Here is a 12,378-nt window from a genome sequence, read left to right as displayed (position 1 = left end):
GGGTCTGGGTCAGCACAGTCTGGAAAACTCTGGTCCAAATCAAGTATGGAGACTTTCCTTTCAGTCCTGTGAGCAAGGAGCATGGCAGGAACGTCCACATGACCCAGAGGATTTCCTCTCTTGCTGCTTCCAAAGCTTGGGATATTTTAGATGGCAATGTATACCAAGAGTGGAAGAAAACCTAATGGCTATTGTTTCTTCAGGATTTATTGCCCAAGTTCATAATCTTCAGTGTAAGCTTTCTGAGTTGTCCCAATAGTACAATTTCGGACAGGATTCTTATATGAAGGCACCACAAGAATTCAAGAAGGTCACATCTGATGGTGTAAATACAGGAAGTTAGGCACAGAGACAGAAGTGAGTGACAGGCATCAAGGAAATCATTGAATAAACCCAGATACCAGCTGGGAACCCTAACCTTTCATACATTAACTACATTGTGTTCAAATTACCAGGCCCATGGTCTGTGCAAATATAAGTGATCCAAGGTTCGTTTTGCTTTGTTTTGTTTTTGCCCTTCCTGAATTCCTAGAGAGTAATGCTTTCTTGGTCTCAGACCACAAAGAATGTTAGACCCCTCTTGAAATTTCACTTGCACACTTCATCTTTCAGGTGACCATTATTTTTAAGTGTCTCCTAGGTGTGAGGTATCACTGGAACAGAAGTGCCATAAAGTTGAAGGAAAGAGCTAGTTGTATGAGCAAATTTTAGCACCAAGAGGTTTAGAGAAGAAGAGTTTATAAACTCTAGTGCATCCTAACGACTAATCATTTAAGCGTTTTTAAGAATTAACATCGGGCTTCCCTGGTGGCGCAGTGGTTGAGAGTCTGCCTGCCGATGCAGGGGACACGGGTTCGTGTCCCGGTCTGGGAATATCCCACATGCCGCGGAGCGGCTGGGCCCGTGAGCCATGGCCGCTGAGCCTGCGCGTCCGGAGCCTGTGCACCGCAACGGAGAGGCCACAACAGTGAGAGGCCCGCGTACCAAAAAAAAAAAAAAAAAAAAGAATTAGCATCTACAGTATAGTCTGCACTTTCTATGTGCCATAGTACTAGGGTAAAAAGAGTCATTTTGAGTGTGTTTCTTTGACTTTGCTTAGAACACAAAGACCTCCACATAACCAGTTCAGATAAGACTTAAGCAGAAAGAGACGGTTTCAAACATTCCCTAAGGCATGCTTTTTCCTTTTTGTACTACTACAAACATTTTTCTTGTATTGCTTTGAAAGTTTTGTTGTTATATTTGTACCTATGCTTTTGTTGTTGTTTCAGGTTAACCATGGAGAAAGAGATTTTAATTACTTCTATCTTTATACAATGGACTGTGAATAATTTAATTAAGCTAAGTCAAAACTGAGTTTCATTTTAATAGAGAAGTGGGGGTAAGTCTTATGAGTCTTCCTTGGATGTAATGTGCAGATGTTTAACAGGAAATTTAGTTTAAGTTTACTGTTGAACCCTGACTGTAGGCAGAGCTTGTTAGTGAGTCCTGCTTCTGAGGAACGTGCCACATCTTAGTTGCAGTAGGTCATATGGACTTAGGTTATGACAGCCGTGAAATATGTAATCAACACATATTACACCATTAAAAAAAAATGAACATTTGGGCTTCCCTGGTGGCGCAGTGGTTCAGAGTCTGCCTGCCGGTGCAGGGGACATGGGTTCGTGCCCCGGTCTGGGAAGATCCCACGTGCCGCGGAGCAGCTGGGCTCGTGAGCCATGGCCGCTGAGCCTGCGCGTCCAGAGCCTGTGTCCGCAATGGGAGAGGCCACAACAGTGAGAGGCCCGCGTAACGCAAAGAACAAAACAAAACAAAAAAAGAATATTTATGTTACCTTGTGGTCCAGAAAAAAAGACCTACGTATTGTCATAATACTTAATGCATAGCTTTAAAAACAAACATTTAGGAATCCCTGCAGTGAAAATTATAGAGCAATTTCCAGCATTTAAAATTTACCGAAATCCAAAAAAAATAAAATAATATCTTGAAATTCTTCTCTTATTCCCTCTTAAAACATGGTTGGATATTGCTGTTTGTTCAGCTGCGTGTACGTTAATAGTGTTGCCTTGTCTCATCTAATAATTTTGCCTCTTCAGAGTAATCAAAGCCTGGAATTCTGAGCGTTTAAGGCTCCCATAATAGTCAGGACTGCAAGGTGGTGGGGTAGACTTTGAACACCGTGGTAATAACACTTGCTTTCTCATTATGTTGTTCAATGGTTCTCCTGTTACTGGGCGTTCCTGATTCCAGTGCTTTCTACCCACCATGCAGAATTGTTGTCCACATATGTCTAAAGATTAGATTTTGCTACTGCCCTGCACATACACCCTCTCCAGTGATCCTCCATAGATGGAAGAGTAAGTTATTGGCTGTTGGGAACCTCTCATCTCCCCCCACCTCCCCAATCTTAGCCCTTAACTTTCTTACTCTCTGCTGTTCATCTCTAAAATGTGACATGCACTTTTTTGTAGCAGTAACATTCTCCTGCTGTTTTCAAGATCTACTGGGTTTCAAAATGTCACTCAAGATCCAGCTGGACTGCAACTTCCATGGTGCAACCTGCTCTGACATCGTTTGATACTTGATTGGTTCTTCCACTGAGTGTCTACAGTTTTGGGGCAGCGTGGCTGTGAGAATGTGCTGCATGTGATTATATACTTACATGATTGTCTCCTAGGATGGGAATATCCTTAATGTTAGAAGCAAGAGTTTACTGGTATATTTTTTACCCTGAAGTTCAAGATTGCTCAGAATATGTTGAGGGCATAAATTAATTTCTTTCTGTAAACTTTGCATATTCCAGAAGACTGAAATAATTAGCCCAGAAGGTTTATGAGGGAGTATTAATTGATTCTTCTTGGACTGTAATAAGGAAATTAGGCCACAGAGCATAGGGTTGAATATAGGCCCCTCTGCATTCTCTAAGAAGTTACAGCAGGGTACAGGCCCCAAAAGTATTTTTTCTCATATCCAGCATCTTACAAGTGAATATTTCCTAAGACTCTATTGGATTATTCTCCTTGGCAGTACCTTTTGTACAAAAATTATTTGAAGATCCTTTAGCATTAAAAACAACAACAACAGCAACAAAAAAACCAACTAAAACAAAACAAAAAAGATAACAGCAAAACATTCTTAGAGGAGTTTTGCTGCTCAATAACTCTGAGCTTAAAATTAAGAGAGGAAATTGTCGTATATGTTCTTGATTACTTTGAGGTACACTCTTTCTGAAAGCTTCCTCTAAGATTAGGAATAAGGCAAGGATGCTCATCTTCACCATTTCTATTCAACATAGTACTGGAAGTCCTAGCCAAAGAAATTAGGCAAGAAAAAGAAATTGGATAGGAAGAGGTAAAATTATCTTTTTGCAGATAACATAATCCTACATATAGAAAATTCTAAAAACCCTACCAAAAATATGTTATAACTAATAAACAAATTCAGTGAAGTTGCAGGGTACAAAGTCAACATACAAAAATATGTTGTGTTTCTATGCACCAACAATGAACTATTCAAAAAGATAATTAAGAAAACAATTCTATTTATTATAATATCAAAAAGAATAAAATACTTAGGAATAAACTTAAGGAAGTTAAAGATTCATACACTGATACCTACAATAAAGTGATGAAAACTATTAGAGAAGACATGTATTAATGGAAGACATCCCATGTCCATGGATTGGAAGACTTAACATTGTTAAAATATTCATATTACCCAAAGCTATCTATAGATTCCATGCTATTCCATCAAAATTCCAATGGATCTTTTTTCATAGAAGTAAGAAAAACAATTCTAAAATTTTTATGGAAAAACAAACAAAAAAACCCAGCAAAAGTGATTATAAGAAAGAACAAAGTTAGAGGCATTACACTTCCTGACTTCCAAATATATTACAAAGCACAGTAAACAGTATGGAACTGGCATAAAGGTAGACATATAGACCAATGAAACAGAATAGAGACCCAAGAATAAACCCACACATATACGGGAAATTGATCTTTGACAAGAGCACCAAGGATACATAATGGGAAAAGGATAGTCTCTTCAACAAATAGTATTGGGAAAACCAGATATCCACAAGCAAAAAAATGAAATTGGATTCCTATCTTACACAAAAATCAACTCAAAATGGATTAAAGATTTAAATATAAGACCTAAAACTGTAAAAGTCCTGGGAGAAAACAGAGGGGGAAAGCTTTATGATGTTGGTCTTAGCAATGATTTCATGGATCTCACGACAAACACAGAAAACAAATGAAAAAATTGACAAGTGAGTTTTTTTAAAACTAAAAATCTGCACAGCAAAGAAGACAATCGACAGAGTGAAAAAGCAACCTACAGATGGGAGAAAATATTTGCAAGCCATATATCTGATAAGGGGTTAATTTCCAAAATATGTACATAAGAAATTCCTACAACTCAATAGCAAAAAGATAAATAGCCCCATTAAAAATGGGCAAAGGACTGTAATAAACATTTCTCCAAAGAAGACATGCAAATAGCCAACAGGTATGCAAAGATGATCAGCATGTTTAATTATCAGGAGAATGCAAATCAAAGCCACAATGAAATGTCCCTTCACAATGGTTAGGATGGCTATATCAAAAAGATAAAAGTGTTGGAGAAGATGTGGCAAAATTGGAACCCTGCTACACTGTTGGTGGGAATGTAAACTGGAGAAGGCATTATGGAAAACAGTATGGAGTTTCTTCAAAAAAGTAAAAATAGAATTACCATATGATCCAGCAATTCTACTTCTGGGTAGAGTTCCAAAAGAATTGAAATCAGGATCTGCTGGAGAAGATGTGGAGAAACTGGAACCCTCCTACACTGTTGGTGGGAACGCAAATTGGAGAAGCCATTATGGAAAACAGTATGGAATTTCTTCAAAAAATTAAAAACAGAATTACCATATGATCCAGCAATCCCACTTCTGGGTAGAGATCCAAAAGAATTTAAATCAGGATCTCAAAGAGATATCTGTACTTCTGTGTTCATTGCAGCATTATCTGTAATAGCCAAAACATAGAAAAAACCCAAATGTCCATCAACAGATGAATGGATAAAGAAAAGGTGGTATAACATACAACGAAAATTAATTCACTTTTGAAAAGAAAGAAATCCTATCATTTGTAACAACATGAATGAACCTGAAAATAAGGCAATCATAGGACAAATCCAGCATGATTCCATGTATGTGAAGAGTCTAGTACAGTCAAACTCACAGAAGCAGAAAATAGAATGGTGGTTACCAGGGGATGGGAGGAGGGGGAATAAGGAGCTGGGTTCCAATGAAAATGAAATTATAGTTATACGAAACAAGTTCTAGATTTCTGCTGTACAACATAGATCCTATAGTTAAGAAAAACTTGTTAAATGGATAAACAACAAGTTTCCACTGTATAGCACAGAGAAATATATTCAACATCCTATGATAAAGCATAATGGAAAAGATTATAAAAAAAGAATGTATATATATGTGTAACTGAGTCACTTTGCTGTACAGCAGTAATTAACACAACATTGAAAATCAACTATGCTTCGCTAAAAAAATTTTTTTTAAATAGAGGGAAAAAAACCCTTGTTAGGAGAGCAGATCTTATGCTGAGTTCTTACCACACACAAAAAAATACAAGCACAAAAAAATACAAGCGGGCACCAGGAACCTTTGGGAGGTGATAGATATACGTTTATTACCTTTTTTTGTAGCAATGGTATCACAGTGCATGTACATGCCCAAACTCATCACAAGGTATGCATTAAATATGTACAATATATGTATGTGGCTGCCCACGGCTGGGCTTACCAAAGGGGATCCAGGTGGCACCGTCTGAGCTGAGTGGTGCATCATTGTTTGTGAGCATCAGCCTGAAGCTTACTATCAGGCCCAAGTTGTTTCAGAAATGGTGAAAGTTGGGGTGGGGTAAGCGGATGCTGAGTGGTGATTTGTGTACAGATTCAACGGTCAAGGCAGATTGCTGCTCTGGATCAACACGCCTGTAGTAGTAAGTTAATGGGAGGATCCAAACGGCAGAGCGATGACGTCCTCTTTTAGTGAAAAGACTCGAGGCTTGTAAATACCAACATCACTGATAGAGTTTATACGTTGTCTTAAATGTCTACAATTCTGTTTACGATATCCATGTCTCATCTGACTCTGTTGTACAGACGACATTCGGTCTTCAGGAGCCCAGGTGCTTCCTTTTAAAAAGATGGAAACTAGTGGGTAAGACTCTGTGCTCCCAATGCAGGGGGCCCGGGTTTGTTTCCTGGTCAGGGAACTAGATCCCATGTACATGCTGCAACTAAGAAGTCTGCATGCCCCGACTAAAGATCCCGAGTGCCGCAGCTAAACATTCTGCAACGAAGATCCCATGCGCCGCAACTAAGACCCGGCACAGCCTAAATAAATAAATATTTTAAAAAATTAAAAAAATACAAGATAAAAAAGTAAAAATGTGGAAACAGTGTAACAACTTGCCCTTTTTAACTCCAGAAGATTCGTAGTCCTTTGCTTTAGAGGAGGCCTCATCTGAGTGGTTGGTCCTCACTAATGTTCATTACTTATTAGTATAAATATGGATGAGGAAGGAAGTGGTTCTGGGTTCCAGCTCTTCTTAATGTGGCAAGACAAGTGAACAAGGGCTGGAGAGAAGTGTGTTCGTGATTTATCTCGAGAGGAAAAGCTTCCTGCTCCGACTTATCACATGCCTCACAGAGCAGCTTCTAATGGGATTCGTCTCCGGATATGAATCCACAGCCACTCCAGTTAGTCGTTGCCTAGTGGGCAGTGAAATGACAGGCGCACCAAGCAAGAGGGTCTGAAAATCCCAGCTTCGTAGATGCTTGAAAACATTAAAAAGGAAAAATAGAAGAAATTAAATAAAAGCAGGAAAGATGTTGAGAATTTTGTCATTCATAGTAAATATTCAAGCAGTTCATTTCTTTCTTATCACTCTGCCCAGTTACTAGAACAGATATAAGGAGGTGGAATTAATTGGATGGAAATCTAAAACAAATGAAATGTTTTAAAAAACTTCACTGAAGTAGCAATAAAGAAGATGTTGAGTCACTTCAGTAAGGAGCCGCTAACTTTTGTGCAGTTACACACTTTGGGCTAAGGGTGGGACTAGTGACTCCTGTCGCTAACCTTTCACCTCCGGAGAGAGATTTTTATACTGAGACCCTAATTAGGTCTCACCGAAAACTATTGCAAAGCCAGCCTCAGTGTGGATGGTATGTCTAGTTGAGTCACACACGTTACATCCTTTCAAACAATTTAATTCTCATCGCTAGCTTCTTTGGCTTCTATACAAACTAGCAAAGAAACACAAAAAAACAAAGCAAAGCAAAACCAAGCACGAAAGCAAACAAGCAAATCAAAGCTATCCAGTGATGGTGGAGAGATTCAGAACCAAAAGGAACCCGTCTGGCTGGTGTTTAGAAAGGGAGTGCACTGAGTTTGTGTGAAATTTTGGTTAATTCTCTACTGCCAGAACTTACCCATGGAACAATTGTGATATTAGTGAAATCTATAGGTCTGAAGTACAGAAATCTGCTAGTGTGGACACGGGTCGTGTTGTGGAAACCTTGGGGTGTTTCATCCCTGGTGATGAATTTACATCGCATCACACTCCACACAGCCCACATTCAGGCTAACGCTGACTGATGGCTTGTAACGGGCCAGGCACCACTCAATGCATTCACTGGATGGAGCGCCGACCATGGCTCTGTGAGAGAGGAGCTGTTGCCCAAACTACTTACAAAGGAAACAACTGAGACTCAGAAGGTTTTAGAAACTTTCTCAAGGTCATTGTGTAAAGAACAATGTACAGTAACCTGGATTCCAGCTGAGGTCTCTGTTCCCAAATCCTGGTCTTTTAGCAATTATGAAATATTACCTGACTGGAAACCGTGTTTAACACCTTTTGACTAGCTATTGGGGGATGTGAACAAACCTCTATAAGGTTCCTGCCCTGAAAGGGAGTGTTTAAGGATATCTAAATCTACCTACCTATCTATAGTTAAACCTACGTATCTGTTTATAAATATATATACATTCATATAGACTATACATGAATGTGTATATATATACATATATAAGTATAATATATTTACATTTCTTTCTATAGAGATAGTGATTTATGTAGCAACAAATAGATCTAGATTTAGTTCTAGTTAGACGGCTGGCCATACAAGCGTCTCACCCTCTGAGGGAGAAGGCTGTGGCCATCCTCCTGGAAGCAGTCTGCAGTGGTCCAGAGTGTAGATGCTAGGCAGGTTCTAGACCCAGTTTGAGTGGATTTTGATCCTCATTTGACCAGTTAATGCCTGAGTGACTTTGGATGACATTTAATCTCTGTGCTCTTTCCTTCTCTATAGAATGGGGATGATTACATTAACTCAGAGGAGGTTGTGAGAGTTAAATGATTATGCAAAGCCTTTCTGAGTTTCCTGGCCAACCGTGCTGAATTCAGGTACCAACCATGGAGGGACAGGGAAGGGAGAGGGTAGGACTGGAAAGGCTCAGACCCCAGGAAGGATGGCTGCTGGGCTCTGGAGAAAGGATTCGATTTGAATAGTTGGGATGGAAGTGACGGAAATTTTGGCAAAAGGGGATGACACAAGAACCTATAGAGAAATACTTGAGCTTTAGATGACAGTGGGACAGAGAAATACCTCTGCCTGAGTACAAGTGAGCTATCTTGTAGATGCTGGTGGAAAGTTTGCGAAGCTTGGATTAAATTTCTCCCTGAATCTCATTCCAAAAATCCTCTAATTTTAGTTGGAAACCCACACGTCAATCTGTGGAAACAGACTCCTCCCAGGTAACTTGTATTTTAATTATAGCTTTCTGGAAACACAAAGACTATCCATTGCAGTGCTTTTGATGGTAGGCATTAATTCCTGGACGGGAGGATTTTTAAACAGCCTCACATTTTTGTGTCTCTATGGATTCATGTCCTATCAGTGTCTGCCAACAGTTTTGGTGCATATGGCTGAAATGATGGACAGAAAGTTCTCCTCAGTTTCATTCACCTATATTCTCTTAAAATAGTGGGGAGGATGCAATGGTGAAGCAGGTAAATATCCTGGAAAATCAAGAGTCCAGCCTGAGTCAGCTTCTTTCATTATCACTTAAAGAAAACGACTTACTGTTTGACTACAATCCAGCCAGCTGTGCAATTACTACTGGGAATTGTTCATTTTACTACAGGTGTCTGATAGAGGAAAAGATAAAGGCATAATCTTAAAACTACTCTTTTCTCCCTCTTCATTGTTGTTTCTTCCTTGGTTATGTCATTACAATTCTGCTACACTTTGAAGAGATATTTTACATTTAGCATGAGTTCCATCCTCACCCCTGCTCGGCAGCCTAACCAGGTACACTTCCAAGGTGTGCCCGTTCCAACACCATAATGGAAAGAGAGAGGCCATGAGAGGTTCTCTCCCAGGAGCACCGCCCTCAAATTATACCCAGCCTAAAACAGGCCTCTGTACATACAAAAGATATTTTTACAAAAGCAATGAGTTAGGGGTTCACCCCTAGGTATATTGAATAACTTAAATAATATGTATGATTCCAATAAAAGGACCCATTTAACACCAAATAACCTGAACTGCCAGTTGGTAAATTTCTTAAGAAAATTATCAAGTTTAAAGTTTTATTTGTTAATCCCAGGACAGTGCTGAACATGTGGGTTGGTGGTGAATAATGTTATTTTATTTATTATATTGGTTATTATTTAAAGTGGAATTCTCATGGGAATTCATTGAAGTAATGAAATGAGAAATATTTTCTATAGCATTAATTCAGGAAATATTTATGAGAGAGTTATCATCTCAGTGTTGTTAATAGGTACCCAAATAGGGGTATTTTCCTAATTTCTTGAGTGTGAAAAAGCAAAAATTCACTTGACTGTTATTTAGCACATATGGGCATTAATGATCTCTCATGCTGGGAGATATGGAACAGCCTAGCATCCATTCTCCAATTATGCTTCCTCTCTGCGTGTACATTTGCCTTGACAACGAGAAATGAATATACTGAGGGCTGAATGTAAATTTCCTCTGTGACTGTCGACTTTATTTCTTAGGGTAAGTTTAAAATATCTGTCATTCTGCCCTGAGTTTTGTTATTACAAGTTACTCTCTACTGTTTTATCACCCTGTGTTTTTCAACAAACTTCTGGGCAGCTGCATCCATACCCCCCACCCCCGGCCACTTTTCTGTTCTTTTGTTTGCTTTTCAACCTCTCGAAGCCTCTGTCTTATGGGATAGAGCACAACGTATCTGCTAAGAGATTTGGCCTAGATCAGACCTGGCAAAAAGTTTGATTCAACTCTGACACATCAAGTTTCAATCCACTAGATATTCTTTAAAAATGTGAAGTTGCAAAATTTCTATGGTGTCAGAGAGAGACCCGACCTGGCTAATAAAGATGTATTAATGTTATCACCTTATAAAAAATTGAATTAATTCAACACATTTATAAAAACTACATAATATGTCCACTTAATCTGTTGGGTGCTATACATAGTAAACATGGCCAAAGGTCACTAAAATGATTGTGATATATATTTTATGTAATTATTTGTAAAATACACACCTTTTTTGATACACAGTACATTGTACACCTAACCTCAAATATATTCTGACAAAATTCCTTTGTTTCCTTCTCCATCACATTCAATCCTCAAGGACCTTGATCTGTAACTGTAAGTTGTTCTTACTTTTCTCCCAGTCTCTCACTGTCTTTCCTTAACTATGCTTTCCTTAACTGTGGCTTGGTCACAGCTTACAGATGTAAATAACAACATGGGACATACTTTAGTATTTTTGAGGATTATTTTAATGAAGAAATACATAAGTAGTCTCTCTTTCTCTGAGTCTCACTCTCCACACAGGCACACATATTTCAACACAGAAACCATCTCTACCCACGATCACAGAGACCTTACACAAAGCCAACTGGCATGAAAGAATAGGATGATTTAGCCCCCGGAGCTGAGCGTTGGCAATGTCGTGCAGAGAAATTGTGCCCACAGAGGAGGAGCATCCCCACTGGCTTGCAGACATGCATCCTAGCTATTCATCCTTTTAGACATCCATCCAAAGAGAGGATCTGAATGTGTTAAGTCGGGAAGTATTATTTTATTCAGCTTTGGTTTAGATACTCTTTATTTCTTTTTAATGATAATGATGAAAATAAAGCCTTTATCATAATCACAGTATTTCAGAGCTGAAGGAAAGTAGATCTAAAATGTAAATACCCCAATATAGGATAAGTTGGGCTATAGCAAGAAAATTAAGGATATATTCCATGTTCATTCACCCAGTGAAAATTAAGAAGATAATTTTAAGTTTCTTCTCTCAAATTTGTGTCATACACTATTGCTTCCTTATAGCTTCTTCCCACAGGTAGTTGATCCATTCCAAGGTGATCTCTGATTTTTGAGACATTATAGAAAGACACAGCATATGAGTAATCCTATGAGAATTTGAATCACCATGGTCAAAATCTAAGTAAGATCAACAAATAGTCAGTACCGTCCATATTAGAAGAGTTCACTATGGCTTTAAAAATCTTTAATATAGCGATGACAATCCTTGACATAAACAAAAATTATACCAGATGCAAAAATTTGACGGAGATTTCCCTGGTGGTCCAGTGGGTAAGACTTCACGCTCCCAAGGGCCCAGGTTCGACCCCTGGTCGGGGAATCAGATCCTGCATGCATGCCGCAACTGAGTCCACATGCCACAACTAAAAGATCCCACATGCCACAACTAAGACTTGGCATAGTCAAAATAAATAAATAAATTAATTAACCAAGTACACAAAGATTATATTATAAATTCTCTCATATTGTCTAAATTTTGTTTCATATTTAATATGAAAAGTGAAGTGAATAATATGGGATGGACAATGAGAAATATTTGCAGAGGTAAGGTAAAATAGGTTTGCTACCAAAAATAGTGCATATGAGCTAAGGTAGAAGAGACAACTAAATGGAAACCTGCATGATGGAAAAAGACCAAATTGCAAACTCAAACTAAAATACAATTGAGAAAGATCAACATTGAAATCATGATGTGAAGGTACTTAACACGGCATCCTAAGTGAAATTGACCTATGCTGGTCGAGCTGTATCTCTAGGAAGAGTGAGGAATTCTTATGTGCTTGGATTAAATCATAACATTCACATGTTTTGGGTTCTCTCGTATTTGCCAAGTCTATCTTTTAACTGCTCTGTCTTACTTCCAAAGGTCCTGATAAACTTCTTATACCTCAGCCGTGTTTAGTCCATAATTTCGTAATCTCCGTGCTTGAATTCTTGTGTTAGTAACCTGAAATATGCCTGCCCTTCCAC

The sequence above is a fragment of the Neophocaena asiaeorientalis genome, unplaced genomic scaffold, assembly GCF_003031525.2.
Source record: "Neophocaena asiaeorientalis asiaeorientalis breed wild unplaced genomic scaffold, Neophocaena_asiaeorientalis_V1.1 scaffold155, whole genome shotgun sequence".
NCBI lineage: Eukaryota > Metazoa > Chordata > Mammalia > Artiodactyla > Phocoenidae > Neophocaena > Neophocaena asiaeorientalis.
This window is presented reverse-complemented; position numbering follows the sequence as displayed.